Below are 14117 nucleotides of genomic sequence, written 5' to 3'. Positions count from 1 at the left end.
CTTCAACAAAATTAGTGATAAAGGCAGAATAGGACCTGCCCGGAACTGAGAGGGGGAGAGGGGAGAGGGTAAGGGAGGAGAGCAGGGGGGATAAATGACCGAATATGAATAAATGAATAATTTAAAAAAAGAAAAGGAAATTGAAAAATTAATCATTTGTACAGAACTATAGAACCAAACCATGAATCTGAAAACAGACACGTGTGGCCCATGCCTGTAGTCCTCCCTTAGAGGGATGAAGCAGGAGGATCATGAATTCCAGGTCTACTTGGTTCATAGTCAGTTCAATAGCTTGGGATATAGAGCAAGACTGTCTCAAAAACAAAAAGGAGCGAGAAGGAGAAGGAAGCAGAGGAAGAGGAGTAGAATACAATGTTTACTTTGAGGTGTACTTGTGTTTACATTTTAAGTTTTAAATTATTTTCTTTACCAGTTTAACCTTTTTTTCTAAATTAAAAGCAGCAATCAGAAGTAAAGACCTCACTTATAAGTCCTACCAAAATGAAATTTGGCAATAATTCACTCAAAAAATCTTAATATAGACTTTTTTCCTTTCAAAAAACCACAATGGTCTATAATTTTATACAGTTTGTCATTATTCAGTATAGATCCTATGGGTTGCTCTACAGGCCAAGAGATGTCAGAGGGAAGGGGTTCATCTCCTTACCTAGGATGTTGACATACACTAGAAACTCGTAACTTAATTGGTACAAGGTTAAGTCCATTGGCAAACTACCTGAAGTTTCAAGCTGTGCATATAGCATTGTTTAATTAAGAACCTCAAATTTGAGACACCCAATTTTTAACTCTGGATGTTTAAAATACGCTTATCACCTTGGACAAGTCACTTTGACTCATGGAAGTTGTTAAATCTGCTGGGAATTTGGGCAACATTCCTTGCTGCAAATTTACTTCTTAAGTTATAGCATATATCCTTAAATGTTCTATTTCTTTTCAACTGTCCTTCATAAATCTTAAAACTCTTTTAACCAGGAGTATAATAATAAACATGATTTAGAAGTGAAAAGGTTTGATTATTAAAGGGGAAAATTAAATATCTTTAACCTTTAAAAAAGTTCTGGTGACAATTCTTGAAGTACTACGTGAGTTAAATGCTACTGTTTATGAAAACAAAATAAAACTGAACTGTAATTTTCTTCTTCTACAATGAATTCACTGAAAGATTTAGAGAAGTAGTAAGATGAAGAAAATCACCTCAAAATATATACATGAGCCCCAAAAGGAGACTTGAATTAAAATGATAATTTGTCAGCTAACATAAGGCTAAAATGACACAATGAAAATTGCCTTGAGTTTCCACTAAAAAAGCAGTCACAAACTCACAACAAAAAAATTGGATTAGAAGATGAAGATGTCCTGAACCTTTTAGGAAACCACAGAGAGCAAAAGTTCTTCAAATCCTCAGTGTTTCTTTTCATTACCAAGGCCAAAATGTCATTTTTTTTTTGCAAAACAAAATCAAAGCCAAATGGTAAAAATGCAAAGATTTGGTTAAACAAACAGTCAGAATTTCAATGGTTTTATCTGCAGCATCCCCAGCAACCAAACAAAGCCATGATATTGTCCATCTCTTTGACAGACAAAGGGCCTCAGAGGTCCAGAGTGACATGCCTGAAGGCTGGCACGTGATTGGGCTAATTAAATTAAATAGCAGGAAACAGCTTTTCCATATGCCACTGCCTGACCACACACAAACTGTAACAGTAAATCTTTTATTCCAGTTAAGGAAAAAGTGTAACCATTAAAAAATATACAGTATCAACACACCATCCAAGAACCAAAAAGTGTATCCACACAACCTCCTTGGGCCTTGACTTTAATGCCAAAAGTCTAAGCACTTCCTAATTCTCTTCATAGTCATTTCATTTAAAAGTCTACAGTAATTAAAGAGGATAGAAAAGCCCCCCACTCCCTGAGGTTCACCAACATTTCAACTGAAGCCAAAATTCTGATTGCTTTAAGGTCCCAAATAAGCTAAAAATCTCAGTACTTCTGAGTCAAAATAAAATTGACTGCTTATTTTCCACCACTTTTGCAGACCCCCCTCTTCATTACCCAACTGAAGATTAAGAAATAAATTGAAAGGCATAAAAGTCTTCAGAATCTTTTGAGAAACTCTCTTCTTGGGCTCTTCACAATTTCTTACTCAATAGAATAATTTCCTCTCAGTTCATCATTACAGTTCTAGGCTTTTCTTCAAGATAACATTATTTTAGACACATCCATACTTTCATGTCTCTAGGAGGATTTCCAAGGTTTGGTACATGCCACTCATCTTTATAAATCATGATTTTCATTAGCACTGATTTCTAATGTAAAAAACAAGAATCATGAAATAGTAATTGTCACTCCACATGAAGAAACCAGTGACAAAGCATTTTCGTGGAAAAATAAAAGCAAGGAAACTGCAGCACAGGTATCTGAATTAGAACATTCTAATCTGGAAAGTAACTTTTAACTTAAGACACAGAAACATAGAATCATCATAGATCATTCCTTGTCTGTTTAAATGAAAACATTAAATTTGTACAGTCAACTGTTTTTTATTCCAACTGAGTGAGATTGTGTAGCATTTGTATTTCTGTGCCTCGTTTATTGTACTTCACATTATGTTCTCCAGAGTCATCCATACTGTCACCAAAAGCAGGATTTCATTCTTTCTTATGGCCGAATAGTATCCCATTGTGTTTATGTATCACATTTTCTTTATGCATTCATCTGTGAATCGCCACTGATGCTGACTCCATATTGGGCTATTGTGAACAGTATCAGATTGAATGTGGGAGTGCAGAAATCTCCTACGTACTGGTTTCATTCCTGTATGGTTTAAACTCAGTAGTGGGATTACTGAATCCTATGGTAGCTATTTTTCAATATTTTTAGGAACCTTCATAATGTTTTCCATAATGGTTGTACTAATATACATACCCCCAACAGTGTGTGAAAGCTGTAAGAGTTCACTTTTCTCCACATCCATATCAATATTTATCTTTTTCTTTTTCATAAAGTCATTTTAAAAGGTGAGGTGAGGTTAGGTGGTACCTCATTGTGGTTTTCGTTTGCATTTCCCTGATTGGTTAGTGATGTTGAACATTTTTGCACATACTTATTTGGCCACTGGCATATCTCCTTTTGATAAATGTCTAATCAGGGGTTTTACTTGTTTTAAATCGGGTTATTTGTCTTGTTACTATTGAGTTGCTTGAATTCCTTATAAATCTTGAATATCAACCCTTCTCAGATATATTGCTTATAAACACATTCTCCTTTTCTATAGATTGTCTCGTTTTGTGGAATGTTTCCTTTCCTATGTAGAAGCTTTCTATTTTCATATAATTTCATGTGTCTATTTTTGTTTTTGCTGCTTTTGCTTTCGAAATCAAAGTATTTCTCCTATGTCTTCTTCTACTAATTTCATAGTTTGAGGCCTTACATTTAAGTAATCCTTTTGAGCTGCTTTTTGTTTATGGCATGTGTTATGACAGATGTGTCTAATATTCTTATGCATGTGGATATCCAGTTTTCCTAATACCATTTGTTGAAAATACTGGCTTTATCCAATGTGTGTTCTTGGTACCTTTGTAGAAAATCAATTGGCCACAAATATATTAACTTATCCATGGGGCCTCTCTTTTCTTCTATAGTCTATGTATCTTTTTTGTTAGTATCATGCTGTTTTAGTTACTATAGCTTTCATATGTGAATTCTAAAAACATGATCTCATAGAAGTGAAAAGTAAAATGTTACCAAGAGTTGAGTGGTTCAGGGGTGAGGGAAATATAGGGAGATATTGGTTAAGCAATCTATAATTACAGGTAAATAGGATGAATATATTTTTATGTGTCTAGAATAGGTACATATATGGTGACAGAAAGTAGCTAAGTGATTTCCAGGGACAGACATTGGGGACAGAGGATATATGGGGATGAAGGCGAAATAGGGAATAATACCAATGATTGTGGAGTTTCTTTTTCATGTATGACAATGTTTTAAAATTGATTGTGCTGAATGCAACTCTGTTATCATACTAAGAGCTATTGGATTGTACACTTTAAATAGGTAAAATTATGTCATAAAATTATATTTTAATAAACTTTAAAAATACGTTAAACATACAATGTAATGTATAAGTTATAAATTATATTACATTTTTTATAAAAGTTACATTTATGGATCCAATATTCATATGTTCCAAATACTCCATTATCTATGTTTTTTCATAATGGTCAGAACATTTTTCATTAGATTTATTATTTCTTACTGTCTGAAAAAGATGGTTGAGTTCATGGACCATGATCTAGGAAAATATAGTATAATTTGTAACTAAGAAAACACATGCAATCAAGGGAGTTCAATGTCACCTAGAAAAAGGGTCAAGCATGGTAGCTTCTATCTGTAATCCCAGCTAACGGGAAGTAGAAATAAGAGGACAATGGTTCAGGGACAGCCCAACCAAAAAGTTAGGGAGACCTTATCTCAACAAAGGAGCTGGGTGTGGGGAGTATGTCTAAGATCTCAGCTATTCAGGAGGTGCAGAAGCTAAGACTGACCTGGGCAAATAAGTGTAAGACTTTATCTAAAAGGAAAAAACTAAAGCAAAAAGGGCTGGGAGTGTGGCTCAAGTAGTAGAGCACTTGCTTAGCAAGCAGGAAGCCCTGATTTCAAACCCCAGTCCCAGAAAAAAATAAGGAAAAGAAAGGAAGCCAGTCAGTCTACTTAAACTGAGAGATGAAAGGCTTTTTGAAAGCTAGGTGGTATTATTGTTTTCACTTGGTTTATTCTGTGCAATTGTATGATAAATTCATCTAAAACACATGGGTGGGCCGGAGGTGTGACTCAAATGGTAGAGCACCTGCTTTGCAAATGCAAAGTCCTGAGTTCAAACCCTACACCAATAAATAAATAAATAAATAAATAAATAAATAACATATGGGTTACCCAAATCCACTCAGTCTGTGCTTATCTGTGTACATATAACCAAGGATTAATGCTTATTTTTCCATGCCTGTCTTTCAAATTAACTATGTGAATATAAAGATGACCAATACCTAAAAATTTCAAAGCCTAGGAGATAATGGCAAAGTAATACCCAGGAACTGAATTGGTAAGAGGCATCTTCTACTGTGAAGACAGATGGAAAACTGAGCTGAAGACACTATTTTCCCCCAAACTAGTTACATTTGTTTCTTTACAGCTTTACTGAATTCCACCCTTCTGCTCCACCTTCACCCCTGCCCCAGGGCACTAGGCTAAGATTGATTACTCCCTGGAGTCATCCATCCCAGCAAACATTCAGGGCATTCAGTGGGGGCCCAGAGAACTCACAAATAGTAAGAGAGACGCTACATTGAAAACCAAGGATACAATGGGACTGCCCTAACAAAACTTAAAAACCAAACTTGAAAGTTGCAAATGATGAAAGACAACAAATTTAAAATGTCTAGCATATGATTAAAATTTGCTAGACATTAACCAGAGCAAGAAAACATAAACCATATTCAAGAAAAAACTAAGCAGTGGTAGCAGACTTGGAAATGGCAGGAATAGAATTAACAAAATGATTTAAAATACATATTATAAATATGTACAAGGAGTTAAAAGAAAAACATGAATATAAAGAGTAGATAAATGGAAAAAATATAACAGAAGTAAAAGAAATTCCTAAATATGAAAAATTGAATGAAAAATTCAGTGTACGATTAACAAAAGCTTGTTTACTAGGGAGAAAAGACATGTACAGCAGTAGAAGAGATATACATTGAAAGACAGAAAAAAAGAAAATTACACAGACTTAACAATCTGTGAAACACTATCAAGAAGTCTGCCTGATGTGGAACTGTAGTCCCAAAAGAAAAAGAGAGAAAATAACAGGCAATGAGAAGATTAGAAGAAATCAAGTCTGACATGTTATAAGAGTTTAAAAACTGCAAATCCAGACATATAAGAAGCTCAGTGGAACAAAGGAAGATACTACACAAAGAATAATAAGTTGCTAAAAACCAAGAAAATGTTTAAAAGAGGCACAGAAAATATACTACGTGATTTTCAGACTTATAGGGCAACAATACTCAAGATTCTATAGTATCAGTATAAAGTTAGAGATCAATGGAATAAAATAGAGCTCAGAAATTTGCTCACATACATATGTTCAATTGATTTCTTTAAAAAAGCATAAGAATAATTCAAAGGAACAAGGATATTATTTAAAACAGTGGCCAATAAACATGAAAAGATACTCAACATCATTACACATTAAAGGAACAAAACTCAAAGTGGCAATAAGATTCCACCGGATGCATAAAATTTAAAAAATCTGATAATACCAAATAATGATAAGCATTTAGAGATGGAAATTCACATACATTGTTGATGTGAGTGTGAAATAATAAGCAATTACAAATAATTTGGCAGTTTCTTATGAAGTTAAATATATAGTTAGCATATAACTCAACAACTCCACCTTCAGGTAATTACTCAAAAGAAGTAAAAACAAATCTCTATGAAATACACACATAACATTGATAGAAGCTTTATTTATAATGACCCTCACCTGGAAATAACCCAAATTTCTGCCAATAGATCAATGCATAAATACACATGAGGTATGTCGATGTAATGAATCACTATTCAACAATCAAAAAATTCTTATTACTGATACATGTACTGATGGATCGAAGAAGCATTTTCTGGCTGAAAATGAAACCCATATCATAGGTATTAAAGGTACCATAGATAATTTTTTACATGATTCATCTATATGAAATTCTAGAAAAATGAAAACTAATGAATAATGAAAGAAAACAGACTCCTAGTTGCCTGGGATTGGATGGAGACTGGGAGTGAGAGCTCAATTAAAAAGGGGCAGAAGGAAATTCCTCAGAGTGATGTAACTACTCCATGTCTAGATTGTGGTATATACATTTGTCAAAGTTCATCAAACTATACATAACCAATGAGTGGATTTTGTAAGTCATACTTTTGAAAAGTAGATTAAAAACTCAATAAGATTTGGAAGGTTAGTGACAAGAGTACAAATCTCATTTTAAAATTTTAACTCAAATTATCATGGAATAAAACCCAGGATGTTAGAAATTGGATGTTTTTGAATTCCTGAGATAGCCTTTTTCTGGGTTTTTATAGCCAGAAGAATGTCATACTGATGTTCACCTACCCACTGTATGTATATAAAGTAAAATTATATGGATATATATTTAAGATTCGTATGTGGACCCAGAAAATAAAAAAGTGGAAGAATCAAGTCATATATTTTCACATAAGCTTGTCAGACAATTCAAGAAACAGAGCAAAAGATCAAGTACCAGAAAACTGAATATTAAAGGTACTTTTTAAATATAAGCAAAGAGAGATTTAATTCACCAATACAAGACCAATGCACATTTAGGATGTTAACAAGATGTATAAAGTAGAATTACTCATCGTGTTAAATGAAGGTAATCCAGAGGAAAAACAGCTCTTTAAAATCAGGAAAAAAGATTTCTCCTAAGTTCTCTTATCACTCACCAGACTAGATATAGGACAAAAAAGTTTTAAGATCTTTTGTAGAAAGTAAAGACACAGAAAATCTTAGCATTATTTCTTCTTTCACAGCAACTCCAAGGAAAAGTAGAGCTGGATACAAATCTAACGAATCCCTTGTAGACAATGCCAAATTTCTGAGGTTTGCTTTCTCATTTAATTAGCCATGGGGTGGGAATTGAATTTATAGCTTATATAAAATTATAATTGCCAATCACATTCAACAAATGGGTAACTGAGGTGTAGTAGAATTAAGTTATTAATTCAACATGTAGTTGCTAGTAGGTATTGGAGCTGGAGTAGAATTCCTGTAGTCTGATTGCAGATTCAATATTATAGTCTCTATGAGGTTACGCCTATAAGGCAGTTCACACTTGTATCTCAAAGACAACACACAATGGGACTGTTCAAAGTTTGATGCATACACTGTCAAAACAACACATGAATTTCCATGCTCAGTAAGTGTTTTCTTTATTTAAGTGTTCATGGAGATGAAGTCGATTCACACTTTGAGAATAGTACTCTAACATGAACCACTTTTTCTTCTTTCTGAACTAATATTCAAAAATTATCAGTGGAATACATGGAAACAAAAGAATTAATAAAGAGACTACATGTATTACTTGAGATGCTATAGTTCTTTAAAACTGTGTGGCAGATATTCCAATAGAATAAAATATTCTTATATTAACATAAATTATGAAAAATTAATTCAGTTATAAGTAACATCAAAAACATTTTTATAAAATTTTATAAGAAAAATATTTTAGTCATTCACCAGTGGCTGAAAATAAAAATTTAATAGTAGTTATTTTTACTAGAGCCAAGAAAGAAAATATTATTGACAAGGATACAGAACAAGAAATAGTCTATCAAATAAAAAAAAATTCTGTATTTCATGGAAAAAAGTGATCATGTAAAATAATTTGAATAAGATGGCTTTTGCTACTCTTTTTTTAAGAGGAACAAAAAATAAATATCATTCCAATGAATTTTAATGGGGCACTTCATAGGTTCCCCAGGTGGTGCTAGGAACACAATATATTTTCCTAGCCCTAAAAGACAAAAGACATAATGGGGCAGAGGTTATGGTTAAAGAAGAGTTACATGGGAAGTTCTGCAGAACTCATTTGAAAGGGACTGGGGTGTTCAGATGAGTTGGAGAAATCAGATCAACTACTTCTATGAGATAGAGAAGATAAGGGTGGCTTCATGATAATTTAGCCTGCCGTCTAAGTGGTGGATAATTACACTGAAAAAAATTAAAAGGCAGGAAAAATAGCACATTTTACAGATGCATTTACTAACTTTGAGAGCAAATTAGCACAATGTCCAAACTATTCTTAAAGTAGTATAGACAATAAAACTGATAGATTTGGAGTTGTCTTCAAGGTAAAGAAGAAAGACCCCTAATATTTAAACCATTCGGATTTCTTGAGATATCTTCTAACACTAATGGTTTATGCCTCTGGTCAGACTAAGAACAATGAAAGATTCTAGCAGGAGCTAATATTCCTTTGTTCAGGATTTATAGCCTACTTATTTCCAAAGTGATATGATATGATTTATCAATCATGAAAATGTAAAAAAAGATGGAGATGATTTAAAGCACAAATGTAATATAATATATAATATAACTTATTTATATATATTTATAAGATATTACATAATTTAGATAAATAGAAATATGATGTGAGCCACATAATCTTAAATTTTATATTAGCCACATTAAAAAAGGAAAAGATTAATTTTAATTGTTATGTAACATCATCTATTTAAAATATTGTCATTTCAATATGCAATTAATAAACATCATTTTGTTGAGACACTAATATATTTTATGCTATCTTTCAAATCTGGTGTTTATTTCGCACTTAGGGCATAACTCAGTTCTCACCAGTCATGTATTAAGTGCTCAATAGCTACATATGACTGCCAGTGTTAGCAGTGTAAAGCTGAGTCTTTCTAGAAACTCTATTATCAGAGGACAAAGATCAAAGAAAAAATACAAACAGTAGTGCAACATGAAATTTAAGTACAAAATAGACATAAGCGAAGATGAGTAACCAGGGTAGGATTTTCAAATCATGACTATGAAGAAAAATCACTGATTTAGTTTTTAAAGATTTAAGAAAAAAGGCATTCCTTAAAGAAAACAAAAACTTACTTTTTTCACTCAGTTAATAACAGAAATAATAAATATCAGTATGGTAGCATTTAAATGATTCTTTGGGAATTAAAAAAATAAGCATATAAAATGTAATAAAGGCAGTAGCAAGAATGGACAGAAAAGCAAGATCAAAATCAACCAGAACTAAGGAAACAGAGACAATGCAAGAGAAAATGGAGCCAACGGTCATGAATATTTTGTCCTTCAAGAAAAACCATGTGAACTGGTTCACGCTTGTAATCTCAGCACTTGGGAGGCAACAGAAAAGTCAGTTTGAGGCCCATCTGGGCTACATAGCAAGACCCTGTATCCAAAAAAAAAAAAAATTTAAGAAAATTATTTCTGAAATCATGTACATTACTTGAAATGGGGGTCAAAGACACAAAAGTAAAAGCAAGTGCTTCAAAATTCTTTGAAGAGGAGTAAATCTTTGTGATCCTGGGTTAGGCAAAGGTTTCTTAAATATAACATCAAAAGCATAAGCAACTAAAGGAAAAACAGGTATGTTCAATTTCAGTAAAATTAAAAATATTTGCTCATCAAAGGACATCATTAAGAAAGGTTAAAATCAATGCAAAGAATGGTAATAAATATTTGTAACTCATATATCTGATAAGGATCTGGTAACCAAAATATGACCAAAATATGTTTATGAACTCTTGTAACTCACTAACAACAACAAAAAAAGACAATTTAAAACGTGTAAATGACTTGAATAGACATTTCTCTAAGGAAGTTATTTAAATGGCCAATAAGCAAATGAAAAATTGCACAAATTCATTAATCCTAAGTCAAACAGAGAAAGCAAAGCAAAAATGGTATCTCTTTATACCCATTAGCATGAGTACCACCAAAAAAAGCAGGAAAAGGATGTGAAGGAGAGGACTGGAGACTATGGGAAACACAAACACTGCCACTGGGAAAGTAAAATAGCTCAGCTATGGTGAGAATAGTTTGGTGGCTGCTCAAAAGTTAGTATTACCATGTGGCCCCAAGAAGGAATGAAGTACTGCTACACGTTGCATGGATGAGCCTTGGAAAATGTTACGTGAAAGAAGTCAGAGACAGAAGGCTACAGATGTGTGACTTCATGTATATGAAATGTACCTGGCAGGCAAAGTCATACAGAAATAGAGTTGATTTATGGTTATCAGGAGTTGGTGTGGAGGGTAGGGAGGAGTGACTGCTTAAGTGAAGAAACCATAAAATCATTCTGGAAATTCACCAAATGCCAGTGTCTCAGGCCTGTAATCCTAGCTACCCAAGAGGCAGAGAGCAGGAGAATCATGGTTGGAAGCCAGCTGGGCAAATAGTTCAATCTCGAAAATACCCATTACAAAAAAACCAAAAAACCAAAACCAAAAACACTGCTGACAAGAGTGGCTCAAGTGGTAGAGCGCCTGCCTAGCAAGTGTGAGACCCTGAGTTCAAGTCCCAGTACTGAAAAACAACAACAAAAAAAAAACAAGACATCCTAGAATTAGACAGATGATAGCTGCAGAGTATAATGAATATTCTAGAAACTTCTACACTTTAAAACGGTTAAAATAGTAAATTTTATGTTAAGAAAGCATTTATATTAAAAGAGAGGAATAGATAAAAATAGATACTATCAAAGTAAAAGCAAAAATATAGTGAGAATAACCTATTGTTGAGTCAAAAATGCAGAAAAAACTTTCTCAAAAATATGCAAGACAGTATATTCTGAAAACTATGAATCAGAGAATCTGAGATCTGAGGTAAAAGCTATTAAAAATCAGGCTATATTTCAGGAAGTGGTTAGGGCCCTTGGCCATCTCCAAGACCGTTTGTGAATCACACTCTCCCAAAGGGTTTGAGAACGCAGATTCCTGAGCTCCCTGTCAGGACAACGGAATCAGAACTTCTAAATTTCCCTCAAAAAAGATTTTTATGCACCTTCTAATGAGAAATCCATTTTTCCCTTTTACAACATTTTATACAGACTATCTTAAGTCAAAATGATTATCAAGTGTACCCTAAAGGCTAAAACAGTTTTTAGCAGACTGTGTCTAGCATAGAAATTGAACTCTGTGCCTTGTGCTGAAGGACAGCTTAGCTGTTGAAGTTATTTCTCCACCCCACCCTACCCCGCCTGTTGCTCCAAGTGCATTCCCTCTATTTTACGCCATCCCAGCACTGCTTCTGCCCAGAAAAAAAAGAACCCACAAGTTGCTGGGACTAAAAATGGCTGAACATAGCATGTGTAAGAATTAGAATTTTTATCTGTGAATTGGAATAAAAGAATCCTGATCTTATAATTTATAGCAGTAATTAAAAGAGATAAATGATCCAAAACAGTTTGGTAAGTGCTAACAGGGAAGCGGAGAGAAAAGTGGGAGAAGGAATGGGGAGAGGAGAAGTAGTAACAATTTAATAAACTGGTCTGAAATAAGCATATTAGATACATAAAAAGAACTGCTGCAACACAGCACAGTGGTCATGGTTGACAATGCAGATTTCAGTATCAGAGTGTCTAGGTTCAAATTAAAGCTAGACTACTGCTAACTGGGTGACCCTGACTTGACTTCTCTGTGCCCAGTGCTCCCAGCTCTATGATATTAATACCAGCTCATAAGGTTTTTGTAAGAAGTAAACAAGATGGTAGATGTGTGGACCAATAAAGTTAATAGAAATGAAGCGCCTGCGACCATACCTGGTGCACTGTAGGTTTGCAATGGTTAAAAAGTCTTTCTGTAAATCAAGATGACCCCAAAACTTTGCATTGTCTAAACACAGTTTATACGCCTCAACGAAGTTATTATAAAAGGAGATGCAACCATAAGAACAAATTCTTTTTAAGTCTAAATACACTCTTAACTTACCTGAAAAGTTGCATTCCTAATATTCTTTTTTATTTGCCTACAATCTTTGGTTGCCCTCCTCTATTTCTCCCTTATAATGGCATAATGAAATTATTAATAATAAAGTTAATGGTAGTCTCAATCTCCTTCATTTATACCTCCAAATTCTTGGCTATAATTGGCTACAAATATAAACCTCAATCATATATCATTGTAAATCCTCAATTGTACACCCACCATTTATACTCACTACAGTTCTTTATAATTGCATGCTTCAAGTATTTGAAAAAAGCCAGAAGAAAAGCCAAATGAACAAAATACTATGCACCTATGTATCTATTAAATACTAGATTGAAGGGGGAGAAATGACCCAAACATTGTATGCACATATGAATAAAATAAAAAATTTAAAACAATTTTAAAATACTAGATTGAAAAAAAGTTTTTTGTCTGAATTCCTTTTCTACATCTTTTGGGAAAAATAAGTATGAAACCATATATAAATTCTTAAAGATTGTATTCCTCAGTTCTATGAACAAGAGCAACCATCCTCAGCAATGACAAATGACTTTTTATGGCTAGAGGAAGAAAACTAATCATTATTTATACCAACAAAGCTTGGCTGAAACTATTTTTCTGGAGAAATGTTTCTAACCTATTTGTTAAAACAGTTACTTTCTGTAACACTTCAGAAGTCAGATAAACACTATAAAACCATTATTTAATCAATTCCTCTAACTCTTCCTATAGGATCTTGAGTACTGAATAAACTTATTTAACAGTCCAAAGGCAATTTTCAGAAAATCATGACTAGCATTAATAATATTACCAGAATTCTAACCAAATTATCAAATATATGGCATAATGGAATGATAACCTATTGTGTAACATTCAATGATCAGAGTTCCCTATTTCTTAACACTATAATGTAATACTGTAGTGACTTAGAGTATCATTACCTTGTAGGATGTTATTAGGTGTTAGATCAAATGACCTAAAGACATAAAAAAGTCACTCCTAACCTACTGAACCAAATCCACAGTAACACATGGTGAAGCAATGGTGGGTGAGTTTTGCTGGCAACAATGAAGAGTATTGCAGATTCTGCACAGCCCATGTGGTGTGCATGATACAGTGCCTTTTCCCTGAGTCAGCTGTTTGCTCCTCACGTTAGCTTTATAATAATTGTTACCATATAAGGGGACATCATTTAATTACTATTTCTCTTTAAATTTATTCGCTGTCACTTTATATTTGTTGTTCAGGATCTCATTGTAACAGACATAACTATTATACTTGGAAAACATACTCATTTTAATATCTATTGAGTGCTTGTTATATATTCAAGGGATTATGTTAATCTTTTTAAAAATAATGGTTAAGTTGAGTAGAGTTAGGAACTGAAGTCTATTTATATAAAATTTTATATTTAGAATATGACATTTAATTTAAATACCAAAGATATTATCATATCAAGAAAAAGATCACGCTGGAAAAATGCAACAAATTTTACATATGTTTCCATCAGATAATGGCTGATGAAAATAGTTTAAAGTCATTATTGTTGA

At 33.3% G+C, this 14117-nt stretch overlaps 1 protein-coding gene across 31 annotated transcripts in view; it reads right to left on the bottom strand.

The window, feature by feature from the left end:
- The window catches only part of Hdac9 (histone deacetylase 9), an 844179-nt gene that overhangs the window by 301666 nt on the left and 528396 nt on the right, over window positions 1-14117 (bottom strand). The window lies entirely within an intron of this gene.

Source organism: Castor canadensis, chromosome 2 (genome assembly GCF_047511655.1).
Source record: "Castor canadensis chromosome 2, mCasCan1.hap1v2, whole genome shotgun sequence".
Lineage (NCBI taxonomy): Eukaryota > Metazoa > Chordata > Mammalia > Rodentia > Castoridae > Castor > Castor canadensis.
This window is presented reverse-complemented; position numbering and strand designations above follow the sequence as displayed.